This window comes from Triticum dicoccoides, chromosome 3B (assembly GCF_002162155.2).
Source record: "Triticum dicoccoides isolate Atlit2015 ecotype Zavitan chromosome 3B, WEW_v2.0, whole genome shotgun sequence".
In the NCBI taxonomy this organism is placed as follows: domain Eukaryota; kingdom Viridiplantae; phylum Streptophyta; class Magnoliopsida; order Poales; family Poaceae; genus Triticum; species Triticum dicoccoides.
In genome coordinates, this window is record NC_041385.1 from 754,832,056 (window position 1) to 754,849,616 (window position 17,561).

A 17,561-nucleotide genomic window follows, 5' to 3' on the forward strand; every position below is an offset into this window, starting at 1 on the left:
CCATGCCGTAATCGTGCCCCGCGTCGTACTGGGGATAAGGGAGGAGTCTTGGGCCGACTCTCCACAGTCGGCCTCCCTGGAAGTCGCCATCTTGGAGTCGGCTTATCTGGGAGTCGCCGCCTGGGACTCGGCATATCTTGGAGTCGCTCCTGGGACTCGGCCTGAGGGGCGCGGCCGGCCCCGATGTCTTGAAATGTCCTGGGCCTCGGGTTAGCCTACCCGTGGCCCATTACTCCGACAGTAGTCCCCGAAACTGGTGAAACCCTGCGGTCGCTGCATTGCGGGGCTTCAACAGCTTCAATCTTTAAAAGTGCAGACTCTGGAACTCGGCTGTCGTCTTCCCTTCGGCCGACTGTCGAAAGTCGGAACTTCGGTGGAGAGCCTCAGTTCGAAGGTCGCGGCGGGAAGCCAGGCGGCGTGCCTGATACGCTTCCCCGCAGCCATCGGGGCGGTCCTATCGCGTGGCGCCACGTGGGGAGAACAGTCTGCCTGCCCACGCGCGCGACGGGACGGGCCGTCAGGCGGGGCCTGCCAGTACCGCGCCTCGGCATACGGACGGATCCGCTGCGGCCGAGGACGGTTGATTTTCCCACGTCGTTACTTCGCGCAGTAACTTCGTGGGTAAATCGTGGGTGGCGTGGGGCATCGCACGCAGTTAATCCCACGCCCGCCCCCTCGGCTCCTCAGCCCGCAGGGCTATAAGTAGGCGGGGGGAAGCGGAGCGGCACAGCTTGCGCGCCTTTCTTCCCCGCTCCCCCGCCTCATCTTGCTTTCTCTTCCTCCTTCCTCCGCCGTCGAGCAGGAGCACCTCATTCCGCGGCGATGAGCTCTTCCTCTGCCGCGGCCTCTGCCGTGCGCTCCGGCGTGTGGGACGGCTCGGAGGTAGAGGAAGAACACATCGAGTTCCTCCGTCAGACCCGCCGTCTCCCCAGCGCGAACCTCGTGCGCGCTCGCGCCGCGCCGGAGGGGGAAATCCGGCCGGCGCCGGAAGAGGGCGAGCAGGTTATCTTCCGCTCGCACCTTATGCGCGGCCTGGGGCTGCCGGCGAGCGGCTTCTTCCGCTCATTCCTGGAGTTCCACAGCCTTCAGCCGCACCACCTCACACCGAACACGGTGGTGCTGCTCTCCGCCTTCGCAACCCTGTGCGAAGGTTTCCTCGGCGTTCTCCCCACCATCGAGTTGTGGGGAGAATTCTTCTCTTCTAAGCCCAGTGCGGCGCCTTCATCGCGATGCGGCGCTCGACGGCCGACAACCCCTTTCCTCCCATCACGCTGATCAAGTCGGTGAAGACGTGGCAGCGCTCGTACTTCTACGTGAAGAATCTCGCCTCCGACGGCGACTGGGTCAACTTGCCGCCTTACAACGCCGCTCCCCTGACTGGGCGGCTCCCCAGCTGGTCCCACCGAGTCAAGACGCTGACTCCCGTCGGAGCCGCCGCCGTGGCGCGACTCCGAGTCTTGACGCAGTCGGAGGGACTCGTCGGGGCCGACTTGCTGGCCGCCTTCGTGGTGCGCCGAGTTCTCCCGCTCCAAGGCCGGCCTCACCTGATCTGTCAGATGAGCGGCCTCCGAGACCCAAGTCGGATGAGCACCAAGGAGATGCCCCGCAAGGAGGTGGCGAACATGGTGAATTACATCACGCACTACGAGTACGAGGAGGACTGGCGGTTCGGCAAGGAGCCGTACTCGCGCGACAACCCTCCACCAGTAGTAAGTCGCGTCTCCCTGCTGTTTTATCTTTTTTCCGCAGCCGACTCCGGCTTCTGATTCTTGTTAGCTTCTTCTGAACTAGAATCTTCTTATCCAGCCTGTCGCCGGCGCCACGAGGCAGCCCCGCAAGTATGTTCCCGACCGCGCGGAGAGCGACGTCGACGACCCTGACTTGGGTGCGGCGGCGATGGAAGCCGACGCCGAAGGCGGGGGAGGAGGGGCAGAAGGCGACCTCAGGCCCTCGGCCACCTTCGCCGACTGGCCTGATGACGACGCCGAAGGCGAAGTCGCTCCGCGCCACCAGCTGAGGATCGGCCCGTCGGGCGCCGGCTCCTCCGCCGGCCAAGGCGGCGCGAAGAGGCGTCACACCGGGCCGAGTGCGCCCGGCGGCAAATTGAAGAAGTTCAAGGGGGCGGCCGCCGCGACCAGACGAGAGGAGGCGGCCGCGAAGGCCAACCGCTTCCGAAGGGAAGTGAGAAAGCCGCCGCTAGTATCCGCGTAAGTCTTTACACTCTTTTATTTTCTTTGTTGAATCTTGTCCGAGTCTTCGTTTATATACTCCCTCCATTCTTCTTCAGGGCCCCTCTTTCCCTTGAGAGAGTCGCTGTCCCCTCCGTCATGGGGTCGGCAGAGACATCCGCCAATACTCGGCGGCCCGACCCTGCCGCCGACCTCCGGGAGGCGACGGAGCGGAATGCGCGGGAGAAGCGCGAGGAGGAGGAGGCCGCGCGTTTGGAGAAGGCGGAGGCCGACAGGGCGGCCGCCTCCGCCCAGAAGAAGCTGGATGATGCCGAAGCCGCCCTTGCGGCGAGATGGCGCGCCGAGGAGGCCGCGCGTCGCCAATCGGCGATGCTCGTCCCCCCACTATCGTCTGCACCGCCGCCTCCGGAGTTCACGGGGCAGACCGGGGGAGCCGGCACCGAGAACCCCGTCGCGGAGAAGGAGAGCGGCGAGGCCTCCATGTCGGATGCTCTCGTGCCGCCGCCGCCTCCACCGCCGTCTGGGAGGCCGCACGGCAAACAGCCGGTGGAGCCGTCGGAGCAGCCGGCCATGGACGAGGCTGAAACGCGGCTGCTTCTTCAGGTCGCCTCGCCGGTGCGTCGTCGGCTTGAGAGGGCGACCTCGGCGCCGCGACCTCGGGAGATCACCGCTGCCAGCTCGGCGGCTCTAGACGCCGATGCCACAAGCGCCGCTCCCACCGGGTGGGTGCGCGGAGGCGGCACCGGGCCGCTAAATCAATTGCTCCTGGAAGTCCAGGCGAAGTTGCGGGCCGAAGGCGACGCCCTTCAGGCTTGCACCAGAGCGCACCTGGCCGCGTGAACGGCCGTCCGAGTAAGTTTCTTCTCCTTCTTGATTCTTGTTTTCTCTGTGGGGGCGCGCCAGCGCACCCACTGGGTGTAGTCCCTGAGTTCCGCGCCGGCTGCTGAGCAGGTGGTTCGAAACTCCCTCTGGCGAGTTCCAAACACTGACTTCGTCTTCAATGACCTACTGCAGGAGTACCACAACCTCCGCACCACTGCCTTCAACCGCAATGTTGAGGAGTTGAGCAAGCGGTCTGCCGACTTGTCGGAAAGCCGGAGTGAGTTCTTCTTCTTCGCGGGGGCGCGCTGGCGCAACCGCGGGCTGTAGTCCCCGAGATTCGGGCCGACTGCTGAGCAGTCGGGCCGGATCTTTCCGGCGATCTTGTTTGCTGACGACTGATTTGTTTTCCCTTTCGATTTTCAGGAACCAACGCCGCTCTTCAGGAGCAGCTGGGCGAGGCCAATACCGCCCGTCGCGCCAAGGAGTGTGACAGGCTCGCCACGGAGCGCGACCTGCTGGCGGCGCAGCTGGCCGAGCAGAAGGAGATGCTCAAGAAGGCGCAGGACGAGGCCGAGAAGAAGGAAGCCGCTCTCCTGGCCGAGTTCGAGAGCGAGCGCTCCTCCTGGACTGACAGGGAGGCGATGCTGACCTCCGGCTTCCACGAGATCGAGGATATTGTGGATGGTACGTTTCTTTCGCTTCTTCGCGCTTCCAACTATGTGTCGGGCCAACTTCTGATTTTTCGACTTTTTTTTGTCTTGGCAGACTTCTTCCCTGGTCACTCGCAGGCGGTCCCTCTGGCCATCGAGGCTGCTCGTGAGGCGCGAAGGGCGAATGGTGAGGAGATCGCCGCCAATGCCCTCCGAACCGTTGATGAACAGCTCCTGAGCATTGAAGCCCGTCTTCGTCCGGTCCACCGGCAGATGCGCCGGCTTCAGCGTGCCGGCGCCCAGGCGGTTGCCGCTTTGTGGCCGGACACGCCGGCTCTGCGCACCGCCAGTCAGACCGCCGACTGGCTGGAAGTCGCCGCCGGCCGTCTTGAGGCCTGGAAGGGTTCCTCGGCCCGGGCCGGAGCGCGCCGGGCCTTGGAGTTCGTCAAGGTGTGGTATCCAGGGCTGGACCTGGACCGCCTGGCTGCGTTTCGGTCAGAAGCCCAGGCCAAACTGGAGGCCGTGGAAGGCGCCCTTATCGAGCGTGCGGCGGCCATCGCCGAGTACACGGACACCAGCGTCTTCGTGCCCGAGCGGGCTGAAGGCGGCGAGGAAGTGCCGGCAGAGTGGTTCGGGATGAATCCGGAGTATGGCGAGGATTCGGCGGAGGTGATCGACTCCAGCACCGAGGAGGAGGACGAGGCGGAGGCTGAAGGTGAGGCGGAGGTGCCAGAAGACGGAGCAGGCGGCCAGCCTCAGCTCGACCGCGCCTCCAGCAACGAGCCGCGTCAAGAGAAAACGACTGCCGCCGGAGGGGATCAAACCGAGACCGCCCAGCCGACTGCCCCGACGCCTGACATCGCCGTCTCCTGCGATCCTCCGATCTCAGACGCCGCCTCCTAGGCTGCTTTTTCGCCTCTGTTTGTCTGTCTTAGTAATCTTTTGAAAACTTTGTTAGATTCGAACAATTCCACTTGCGGGGTGTATCTTGAACTTCTATTCGAAGATTCGGCCAAGGGCCTATGTAAATATTAATTTGCTTTCCGTCTTTCCTTGCTTACTGCTCTGTAGGCTTTTCCTTTGCCGCCTTTCCTTAGTCGCTGCCTTGTCAGTCAAGCAGCCGCTTTGCGGACTGTCGCTGGGTCAAGTGCTTGGCTACTTTGGGAAGGCAAGGACTTGGCCGTTTAGAGTTTCTTTAGCAAGTCGAATAGAAAGCGACATGCCAACTACCCAAGAGTCGGCCGTCCTTAATAGAGGCTAATAAGGACGGCGAGCCGGCTACTCATGAGTCGGCCTTCCGCTTCAGAAATGCCGGGGGCCGTCTTATGCTATGTTCGTGCTTTAGGTCCTTAGCCATTTTTCGCGTGGGTGCCCGTTCTTCCTCACTCCTGCATGCCTCACAGTCGCTCTGCGAGCTGCGGCTTTGCTAGGAGGCGGATTAGGCACCGCACACTACTTGTCTGACTGCGGGAAGCTTCTCATAGCGCAAGGCGGCGAGTCCCCGGGCCGACTAGTCAGGCCCGGTGCCGAGCGGCTTGTAATGAAAGTAATGTACTTGGAGGCATAATTTTTATCGTACAGATAACAAAAAGGGCAGTCCCCGAGCTCGTCTCGGGGGGCCCAAAGTCTTAGTACTTTAATACAAAGGGGTAGTGTGATACATACTGCATCAACTGTAAAATCTTCGAAGAAGATTTGCATTCCACGGGCGCTCTATCTCTTTGCCGGAATCGTCCCTCTTGCGCGCTCGGGGCTTCTGAGCGTCGATCAAATAGTAGGCGTCATTCCCTAGCACCTTGCTGATGACGAAGGGGCCTTCCCAAGGTGCCGACAGCTTATGCTGGCCGGCTGTTCGTTGGATCAGCCGGAGCACAAGGTCGCCTTCTTGAAAGGATCTTGGCCTGACCTTCCTGTTGTAGTATCGACGCAGACTTCGCTGGTAGATGCTGGACCGGCTGAGTGCCAACAGCCAGCCCTCTTCCAGCAGATCGACGCCGTCTTGACGTGCTTCTTCTGCTTCTTCCTCGGTGTACATGGTGACTCGCAGGGAGTCGAACTCTATGTCCGTTGGGATGATGGCTTCGGCGCCATAGACGAGGAAGAATGGTGTGAAGCCGGTTGACTTGTTTGGAGTCGTGCGCAGACTCCAGTGGACGGCTGGCAGCTCCTCGAGCCAGCAGCCGGCAGATCGCTCCAGCGGTACGACGAGTCGAGGTTTGATGCCGGATAAGATGAGGCCGTTTGCTCGCTCCACCTGGCCGTTTGACTGCGGGTGGGCAACGGACGCTAAGTCCAGTCGGATGCCCTATGCCGCGCAGAAACGGGCCAAGGCGCCTTTGGCAAAATTCGTGCCATTGTCGGTGATGATGCTGTGTGGATGCCATACCGAGTTGTGATGTCAGCGATGAAGGTCACTGCGGTCGGACCATTCAGTTTCTTGATGGGTTTCACCTCCACCCACTTGGTGAACTTGTCCACTGCGACAAGTAGGTGAGTCAAGCCACCTCGTGCTGTCTTGAATGGTCCCACCATGTCCAGGCCCCAAACTGCAAAGGGCCAGGCGATGGGGATAGTCTTGAGTGCGGAAGCCGGCTGAAGTGGCTTGGAACGAAAAATCTGGCACCCCTTGCACTTTTGGACTAACTCTTTGGCCTCTTCCAGAGCGGTTGACCAGAAAAAACCGTGTCGGAAGGCTTTGGCGACGAGTGCCCTTGAGGCCGCGTGGTGACGCACTCGCCTTCGTGGATGTCTCTGACGATTGCCTGGCCTTGCTCTGCTTCGACGCAGCGCTGGAAGACGCCGGTAACACTGCGCCTGACTAGCTCTCTGTTGACTATGGTGTAGGCTGCTGCTCGGCGTTGCACTTGCCAAGCCAAGATTTCGTCAGTTGGCAGCTCTCTGTTTACTAAGAATCCGAGGATGGGCTGGGCCCATGAAGGTGCTGCTATTTCTTCAACTGCCACTAGTGCGACTTGGATAAGGGCGGCCGGGCCGGGAGGCGGCGGGTTGGAGTCCGCAGCTGTTTGCTGATTTGACAAAGTCCCGGGGCCGACTGGAGCAGTCCCCGGGTCGAGCTCTGGAGTCTTTGATCTTGCTACTGCAGTCCCCGGGCCGGGTTCTGAAGTTCCCGGACCGGCTTCGACTGTATGCTTCTTGGAGTTGGATCCGTCCTCCTCAGACGGAGTCGGCACATAGATTGAATCTGATTCTGGTGACGGCTTGATAGAAGGCTTGAGGAGGCGCCGGAGGGCGACACCAGATGGTATTGCCTGGCGGGTGGAGCCGATTCGTGCCAAGGCATTTGCTTGGTCGTTGTCCTTCCTTGGCACGTGGAGGAACTCACACCCCTCGAAGTATCCGCTGAGTTGCTGGACAAGGAACCGGTAGCTCGCCATATTTGCGTCCTTGGCGTCCCAATCGCCAGATGATTGCTGGACCACCAAGTCAGAGTCGCCATAACACAGGATCCGGCGAATGCCGAGTTCTTTGGCAAGCCGGAGCCCGTGGATGAGCGCCTCGTACTCTGCCACGTTGTTGGAGGCGGCGAAGTGGATCTGTAGCGCATATCTGAGCTTGTCGCCCTTGGGGGAAGTGAGGAAGACGCCGGCTCCCAGGCCGGTGCGCATCTTGGAGCCGTCGAAGTGCATCCGCCAATGGGTGGAGTCGGGCGCTGGCGGCAGATACTGGGTCTCGGCCCAGTAGACGAGGAAGTCAGGCAGTGCTTGTGACTTGATGGCGGTGCGGGGCTCGTAGTAGATGGTGTAGGGAGCCAGGTCGATGGCCCATTTAGCCACCCGGCCAGAAGCATCTCGGCTTCCAATGATCTCGGCTAGTGGAGCTGTGCAGACCACGGTGATTGGATGCTCCTGGAAGTAAGGCTTCAACTTCTTGGCGGCGAAATGCATGCCGTAGCACATCTTCTGATAATGGGGGTAGTTCTGCTTGGAGGTCGATAGCACCTCGCTCAAGTAATATACCGGTCTCTGGACGGGTAGCGCCTTGCCTTCCTCCTTGCGCTCGACTACAATGACCGTGCTGACTACTCGGCTGGTGGCGGCAATGTACAGGAGCATGGGCTCTTTGGGAGTCGGAGCCGCCAGCACAGGGGGAGTAGTCAATATTTTTTTTAGTTGGAGAAAAGCCTCGTCCGCCTTGGGAGTCCACTCAAAGAAGGTCGTCTTCTTCATGAGCTGATACAAGGGGAGAGCCTTCTCGCCCAGTCGACTGATGAATCGGCTGATGGATGCCAAACAGCCGGTGAACTTCTGCACATCTAACAGTCGTCTGGGTGCCTCCATCCTCTCGATGGCCTTGATCTTCACTGGATTGCACTCTATGCCGCGTTCAGAGATCAGGAAACCGAGGAGCTGGCCGGCTGGTACTCCGAAAACGCACTTCTCCGGGTTGAGCTTGATCTGGAATCGGCATAGATTCTCAAATGTTTCCTTGAGGTCCTCCAGTAGGATTCCACGCTTTTCTGTCTTTACCACCACGTCGTCCACGTAGACGTGGGCATTTCTGTCGAGTTGCTTCAGGAGGCACTTCTGCATGCAACGCTGAAAGGTGGCGCTGGCGTTTCTCAAGCCGAACGTCATGGTCAGGTAGCAGAAGGCTCCGAACGGCGTGATGAAGGCGGTCTTCAGTCTGTCAGCCGGGTTTAGCTTGATCTGATGATATCCTGAATATGCATCTAGGAAACTCAACAGCTCGCATCCGGCTGTGGAGTCTATCACCTGATCAATTCTTGGCAGAGCGAATGGGTCCTTGGGGCAGGCTTTGTTGAGGCTCGTGTAATCAATGCACATCCGCCACTGCTTGTTCTTCTTCAGCACCAGTACTGGGTTTGCCAGCCATTCTGGAAAAAATACTTCCATGATGAAGCCGGCTGCAAGGAGCCGGGCTATTTCTTCTCCAACAACTCTTCTTTTTTTTTTCTGACAGGCGGCGCAAGGGCTGCCTGACGGGCTTCACATCAGATCGGACGTGTAACTTGTGCTCGGCGAATTCCGTCGGGACACCAGGCATGTCCTTGGGGGACCATGCGAAGATGTCGCGATTCTCACGGAGGAAATCGACGAGCTCGCCTTCCTATTTGTTGTCAAGGCCTGTGCCCATGACAGCATACCTCTCCGGGTGCTCTGGGTCCAACGGTATCTTCTTTGTTTCTCTGGCCGGCTTGAATGATCCTCCTGCTTCCGACTCCTTGGGGTCGGGCGATAACTCGGGCTGCTTGCTGGCCATCGCCACGACCCGATCAAGGAGCCGTTTCTCAGCCGCGATCACCAAAGACTCGGCCAGCCGACTGCTTTCGGCCGCGCAAGCGGACGACTTCCTATAGTCGCCGGACACGGTTAGGATTCCCTTGGAACTCGGCATCTTCATCTTGAGGTAGGCATAGTGGGGGACCGTCATGAACTTGGCCAAGGCGGGTCGGCCAAGCAGTGCATGGTATGGGCTCTCAAGGTCCACCACCTCAAACCAAATTGGCTCTCGGCGGAAATGATTTTTGTCTCCGAAGAGGACATCTATCAGGATCTTGCCGATTGGTGAGCAGGAAAGGCCAGGGACGATTCCGTGGAACACAGTCCGGCTGCTCTGAAGTTGTCTTCGCTTGATTCCTAATTTCTCCATTGTATCCTTGTATAGGATGTTGATACTGCTGCCTCCGTCTATCAGTACTCGCGAGAAGCGAGCGGCCCGCCTATCCGTGGCGAGTGTGGCGCCTAAGACCAAGGCGTAGGAGCCTGGACTCGGCATCACCTCTGGGTGATCAGCTCTGCTCCAATCGATAGGCCTCTCGGACCAATGCATGAACTCCGGAGTGCTAGATGCAACCGCGTTCACTTCTTGCTGCTGTTGGCGCCTGCTGCGCCGATCATCCGCTACGCTGGTGAACACCACATAGGCTCAGTGCTCATCTGGGAACTCGTCTTGTATCGCGCCGACTGGCCTGACGGCCGGCTGCTGGGGCGGTGGTGGAGGCGGCCCAGCAGGAGCGGGAGGGAGCAGGCCGTCCCCCTTGGCGATTCTCGTCAGCCAGTGGCATTTCCTGGTGGTGTGGTTTGACGGCTTCGCGCCGCTATGAAATTTACAGGGACCATCTAGAGTCTGCTCGTAGGAGAAAGCCGGCAGCCAGTTGGGCTTGCCGTCCTTCTGCCGCTTCGCCGGAGGCGGTCCCTCCAGCTGCTGGTCCTCTGTCGTTGCCACTTGCCGACTGCTGGAAGTCGGCCGCGGGGCCTTGCGCTTTTGGTCGTTCTGCTGTTGCCGCCGACTGGTGTCTCCAGCCGGAGTTCTTGGAGCCTGAGGGGCGACTTTACCAGTTGCTGACCCGAATCTCCGCCTTCATGGAGGAGTCGGCCGTGGCGTACTTGTCCGCTGTGATCAGCAGCTTGTCGAGGGTCTCCCGCTTGTCGCAGAGGAGCTTGTGCTTGAGGAGGATGCCTTCTCTGTACCCGGTGGTAAAGTACTCGATAGCCTGCACCTCGTGCACGCCCTCGTAGGAGTTCCGGAGTTCGCCCCATCGCGTGAGGTAGTCGCGAGTAGACTCGTCAGGGCCTTGCACGCACAAGGAGAGCTGGCGTGGCTTGGGAGGTCGCTTGTACGTGCTCATGAAGTTGCGGACGAAAGCCTCGGTGAAGTCGACCCAGCTGTTGATACTGCGAGGCTTCAGACTGTTTAACCACGTCCGGGCCGAGCCCTGGAGCATGAGCGGGACGTATCTTACGGCAACACGCTTGTTGCTGTTCGCTATGTTGACGGCCGTGGAGTAGTCGATCAGCCAATCTTCCGCCTTCACGGTGCCGGTATATTTGGGCCTGTCTCGGGGGAGCGTGAACCCTTTGGAAAAGGGCTCGTCCCGGATGCGGGGTCCAAAGCAGGGGGGACCCAACTCGTCTTCTTCTTCCAGCGCCAGGGATCGGTGGAGTCGGTCAATCCAGTGGCGGGCGTCGTTCTCTCCAACTCCCTCTCGGTGGCCAAGGCGGTCGCCGAGAGTCGGATGTTCCACGGGCGGCGGGGAGACTTGTCTTTCTCTGCGGGGAGGGGGAGGTACGTAGTCGTCCTGCCATTCCACCGCTCTAGGGCGACCGTCTTGGTCGCGCTCGATGGTGATGTGAGTCCGGCTGCGGCTGGCAGCCGGCTCCTTGTCCTTCTTCCCACGGGCCCCGCCAGTCGGCGTTCGAGACGTCGCACCTTGATCTCGGCGAGGCGGTGGGTCGTCGTTTTAGCGCTGCGGCGCCTCGGTGCGGCAGCCGACATTATTCTGCGCGGCGGCCGCGTCGAGGAGCTGCTGAACTCGCTCCGTCATTATGCGGCGCTCTTCGCCTTCGAAGTTGTCGAGCTCGTCTGCCGCCGCCTGGGCGGCACGGATATTCTCTGCGGGCGTGGCGTACACAGGGCGATCAGCCCCGAAGAGGTTGGCGATTGCCGCGCCGCGCTATCGAACCGCGCCTAGGCGGCTAGGCCCGCTTGGAGCCGGCGAGCCGCCTACGGCGCGATCCATCTCTCGTTGGTAAGCTTTTGACAAGTGCCTCATGCTTGCCAGCTTCTTCGCGCCCTTGATGAGCTGAAGGCGGAGCGCCTCCAGCGTCCCGGCGTCGGCATCTTCCGGAATCGGTGCTGCAAGGTCTCGCAGGGCCGCGTCAAACGGGTCATGCGCTCCTTCACCGGAGCGCTCGCCGTGCTCGAGGACGAGGACCCCAGTGACGGTGCTTCTGCCGCTCCCCGCGTACGGGAGCGGCTCGTCGTAGACCACCACATTGGTGGGGAACGCGTCGAGCGACGCGGTGTCGGAGTCGACCAGCATCGGGTCGGTGGATCCTATGGACTCCAGGTCCGCGGCAGGCTCACCGGCGACGTGGAGTTGGCCGACGAGGCCCGCGAGGAGGCTCTCGGGGCCACACGTGCCTGCATCGGGCGCAGGCTCGTTGGAGAGGCAAACCTCGCCGACAAGATCGACGAGGCAACTGGCTGCACAGGCGATCTCAGCGCCACGTAGCGCATCGGCACAGACGCCGTCCGGCGTGCCGGGCTGGCTGTGCTCGCCGGGGAGGAACAGGGTTCCCGTCCAGAGCAGATCTCTGGACGACGGTGCACCTCGCCCCACGGTGGGCGCCAAATGTCGGGGGTTGGGTATGACATATGCCAAAGGATGGCTTATCATGGTGGGAGCGAGTAGAACGTCGTCGGTGCCTGGAAGCGGGATGAGGCGAAGACATGCACGCCGGTGGAACTTACCCAGCTTCAGGGCTCTCATAGGAGATAACACCCCTACTGCTGCTCTGCGGGGTCTCCGCATGATCACTAAAGCAAAGTGACTACAATGGTGCTCCTGGAGCTGTTTCGGGAGGTAGGAGAGGGCGAGGCTAGCTCTCTCCTTCCTGGGCTATCTGGTCTATCTCTCTCTCTCTGGGTCCGAACCCTTTGCATGGGTGCCCCGGGGGGTTTATATAGGCCTACCCCCTGGGGGTACAATAGTAATCCGGCTGGGCGCGGGTCCCAGCCGTCTGTCTCTCAGGCCGCCGTCCTTCCCGTCGGCTTCTGGGGCCCGCCGACTGGCGGGTCCCGTGAACAGGCTTGATACTGTAGCGGCACTCCTGATGACGCATGCTTGGTCATCGGGTCGTGGCAACAGTGCCACCGTCTATCGGGCGATCACTGTCGCCATTCCCCATCTTATCTGATTAATGGCTCGTGGGGCCTGGGAGGAGTCGGCCGACTCCAGGGAGGCCGACTCCCACGGGCCCGTCTTCGGGTTGCCCAGGCCGGCTTCGGCCCACCCACTGACAGGCGGCCCCGCCGCCTTCGGGTCGTACAGGCCGGCGTCGTGGGCACAGTGTACCGCGTACTGTGGCTGAGGTCAGGGCAGGCATGGCAACAGTGTCATATCTCGCCGTAGATCTTCCAGCGGTACGGCTTACTGTAGCCATGCCGGCCCTCCGCAAGCAGGGGGGAAACGGCCATGCCGTAACCGTGCCCCGCGTCGTACTGGGGATAAGGGAGGAGTCTTGGGCCGACTCTCCACAGTCGGCCTCCCTGGAAGTCGCCAGCTTGGAGTCGGCTTATCTGGGAGTCGCCGCCTGGGACTCGGCATATCTTGGAGTCGCTCCTGGGACTCGGCCTGAGGGGCGCGGCCGGCCCCGATGTCTTAAAATGTCCTGGGCCTCGGGTTAGCCTATCTGTGGCCCATTACTCCGACAGTGTCCGTGTGTTGCAACGGGATATTATATTTATCTTCTTCAGCGTCTACTATATTATCCGTCTGTCTATCCACGTCCCATAGGAATACAAGCTTAATTCTCCCTCCTTTTTTTACTCTTGCATGTCCATGAATTTTATCACAGCTCCATCTTTTATGTGTTTCCACTTTGCTCACCATTGCTCATGGGTGTTGTCACTTGATACGGAACAAGAAATTTATGTATATAGAAAATAAGTTCTCAGGATTGTAGCTATACAAAGCACCATTTCCTTCTCCATTATCCGCCTCTGCCATTACTCACTTTGTTGCACAATTTTAACTGTAACCATAAATTTCTTGTAGTGAAAGTTTATTGAATATCATAATTACCAAGTTGCAACTACTACAAAATGGTTTTAGCTACTAATATAAGACCTTTTGTCAATTATATTTCAACCTACACTAGTTAAGTATTACTCCCTCCGTCCAGAAATACTTGTCGCACAAATGGATAAAACTGGATGCATCTAAAACTAAAATATGACTAGATACATCCATTCCTCCGACAAGTATTTCCGGACGGAGGGAGTATTTCTCTGTGCTCTTACTAAGCCTACAAAAACAAAATACACAAATAGCAAATCTAAGTATGCTCTAGATATTCATCATGTGAGACAATAGGTGAAAAAGACCAGCAAAGTATCATTCCAGAAAGAAAAGATATCAACATCGGATTTGAATCTTTCACATTTTATCACAAAGAAAGACTGCTAAAAACACACTTCCAGTGGATGTGGCACAAACAAAAGGGACCAAGCAGGACTGAGTGCAAGTCTCGTCTTCTTCATCTGCATAGATTGATAATGTCGGGTCTATGTACAGTTGATTACACTTGAACTATCTTGTATGGGTAAAAAAACATTATTCAGATCTTTTTATTTTATAATTAGCGTGTGAATTTTCTTGGGGTGGGCAGTTAGTATAGGTATATATTCGGTAAGGATTGGGGTGCAAATGATGCAAATTCACATGAAGTTTAATATAATGCAAGTAAAAGTTGTATAGACTCACAAAATAATGGAACTTTTTGTTCTTCAGGCAAGCTGGAATGTTCTTGCATCAGCAGTGAATGTGTTGCTACCCATAATATTGATTTTAATTTTAAAAGAAATAATTAGACATCAAAATAAACTCATGAAATAATAGCATGACAAATACCACAATTGAGAAGTACGCTACATGGTCTCTCCTACAATAATTTTGTGATATTAACTGAGCTTAATCATGAGTTTCACATATCTCTCTCTTGGTCAGAAATAGTTTTGTACTCCCTCCGTCCCATAATATAAAAGATCATTTTGCAAGGTGTTTTAGCTTGCAAAATGATCTTATATTATGGGACTGAGGGAATAATTTACAAGATCGTCAAACTTACATCTTTTTTACTGCATGTTTGGTAGTTGGACATCTGTTTACGAAAGGGAAGGTAGCATACTTGTGGCTGCACAAACAATTATGTTGTTTACATCGAGCTAAAAGAATGATGGATTTTTTTTTTACTTGCTAGACTAAAAGATCGATTGAAAAAATATTTTTCGAGTTTAACTCTTTATCAATTTTACCTCGACAAAGAGGCAGATCATTAATTTTGCAACCAACATTTCATTTGCATGGTACTCGGCAATCTGGACCGATGTGAATCCTATATCCCATCAATTGAGTTTTCCACGAGAATCTATCTGTGACTGAAGTCCCGCGTTGCTATCTGAACTGTGTGCTACCACAAGTGAAATCCACCTCGAATTACCTATTTTTGGATCGCATTGATGCGCAATGGTTGTAGACACAATCCAGTCTTCTACTGATGAAATATTGAACCAATGTTAGTAATTCTGTTAATGTTAAATACGCATAAGCAAAATATCTATCAAAACTTCAATGATGACATGTCTGCAACATTCTTGAATTTGCATTACTAAGTACTCCCTCCATCCCAAAATAAGTGTCACTAACTTTGTACTAAATCAGCGGCACTTACTTTGGGACGGAGGGAGTATATACAGAGCTGAAGTTTAACCAAGAACATTACATCATTGCATTTCTTCACAGAATTAGCCCACCGCTGTGATTACAATGCTAATTGTAGTAAATTTTAGATTCAACTATGCTATACTCCCCCCCGTCCCAAAAAGCTTGTCTTAGATTTTTCTAAATATAAGTGTATCTAGACATGTTTTAGTGTTAGATTCGTCCGTATCTAGATAAATCTAAGACATACTTTTTGGGATGGACGTAATAGAACTGAAGGTGCCTACACCAAATTTCTCCAAGATTTCTGAAGACAGCAAAAATAAGAAAATATTTGCCCTAAGATTTCTCCAAGAAATGCATACCGGGAGCAAAATTAATTAATTGATGTAGATGACTTTAATCTTCATGTAAGGTGGATCAACTGCCATACAGGAGGGTACAGGTACATGCTCATAAACTTGGTTGATGTTGCCGTGGCTAATCTAGCCTTATTTCTTGCCTCTGGTTTCTATGAACAAGAAACCAACAAAACTAAAGTTTACTTTAATATAAAGTTTTAGCTGCAGCTAGAAAAGAGCCGACATGCTCTTGTACATTTAGTCGACGGACTTTAAAGAAAAATCATGGATAAATGAAGAAGTTAGATCTGGCCATATGGTGCAAGAAACAATTAGTTGAGCGAGACAAAAGCTTAGTGATGAGAAAGAATACATTGGTATTGAAGACAAACACCATGGAAGCCTTAACAAATCTACTCTTCCACCCTTTCGGAGGCCGCGCAAGCACAGACCATGAGAACTCCAAGAATCTTGAACCCAGCTCATGTACAACTGGAGTAGCTGCTGCACTCGTAGTCCTGCTGCGGTGCCACTGTTCGATGCGCTAGGAAGCAGGTATAAATGAAGGTCGTACATGACATAGAAGACGGCGAGCTACATCTTGCATGTACAAACGAGGGCGACCTAGGCTTGTGTTCGACAATGCAGTTCTTGGTTGGTGTGTCCGATAGCGACCAGGGTAGTGATGCGAGGCGGCGATGACTAAACGCGATAGTAACCCTAGCTGGTCGCGCTCGCTCTTCACGAGAGGAAGAATAAATCAGATTGGGTCGAGCGAGTCGATGAGGCTGGTAAGAGAGCGGGCGGGTCCACTTGTCGGCGAGAATTTGGTTGAGAGAGGAGGAAGCGACACACGAACATGCGACTAGACGTACCATGACCTACCATCACAACCGCACTCCCCTTTGATAGTAAAAGATAGTAAACATAATAATAGTTTCTTCCTTCTGAGGTTCATGAGCTCCATGAGCTCGTGAACAAGCGAAGAATCTCTATTGCTGGTTCTTTGAAGGCATTGGCTAATATCCTTTATTTTCATATGGCGGGATGGTACTTCCAATTGGTACAATCATTGTTGGATTTGATGGAATCGTGAGTGGCCCTTTGACATATTTTAGTGTCGTTAAGATGTACTTAGGTCTGCTTAACAATTCTGCTCTTTTTCTAGGATCCGGACTTGGTACTATGTTTATAAGCGAGGGTGCAAGGCTCAAGGGAGGCCGGTTCTCTAACTCTCTGTATGCTTATGCTATCTTTGATGAGGGGTATGTTCTTTTATACCTCTATATGTTGCTTTCTCACTGTTCATATTATCTTGAAGTTGCATCCCTTATGTTTGTGTTTTACATTTCAGTTACAAATTCAACGTGTTAGTTGAGGAAGCTACTGAGTTAGCATGGCTGGCTTTTATCACGCAACATTCCGTGATGGAGCCAGTGGTGGTTGTATTCGTATTGGTATGCATTCTATTTTGTAGTATCTATCCTAATATTTGTTTTGTTCACTCGATAAGCATAATACATCATGCATGCATATTTGTTAAACACCTTATCCTTATATCTTCCTTTTGAAATCTCAAACACAATTGTTTATTGAGTTACAATTACTTTCATAAGTTTTTGGCAAAGTTCAAAGATTATTGTATTTTCCATCATGTAATGCACACCCCTAGGTTGGGAATAGAGATTATCGTCTAGACGATGGTGATAAATTAAACCACACCCTTCTGTTTTACAAATGTACAGTGTTGTAGAGTATAGACATGGGTCTAGACATCTAGTGAGACCTACCTAGGATTTCTAAAACAATATAATATAATGGTTACATGTAAATTACATGCCTAGATTTATTCCCTTTTTCATACGACTTACATGTTAGTAGATTCTAAAAATATGGTGTGATGTGTAAAAAGTTATGGTCAATGCTATGTCTAGTGTTTGTGTCAAATTATTATTTGAATGTCAGGGTTGAAGTTTATTGAGAAAAATAAATAATCATTTGGGTTTGATAGAGTATGACTATATCCCACTTGGTCGTGTTATGCAAACGTGGCCCACTTTGGAGAAGAATACACTAACCATTTTGGTAGTGAGCCTAACTCATTTCTACATGGCCCACTTTGGAGAATACGCCAACCATTTTGGTAGTGAGCCTAACTCATCTCAACCATTTTGGCCTCGTTCCCCTAATACGCTAGACTATTTCTCTTATTCACTTCACGATTTGAGAGAGGGAATGCCAGCGCTAGCGAGTTTGCCACCATCTGAGCCGCGGCAGCAATGCCGTAGAGCATATAGTGGAGGGTAGAGTTGGATGGTGGCGTGCCGACGTTGCAGGAGGAGGTGCACTCGTA

General features: G+C 55.0%; 1 pseudogene; it reads left to right on the forward strand.

Moving 5' to 3' along the window:
• LOC119279920 overlaps positions 1-16,685 on the forward strand; it is a 19,261-nt pseudogene extending 2,576 nt beyond the window's left edge.
• The last annotated feature ends 876 nt before the right edge of the window (positions 16,686-17,561 follow it).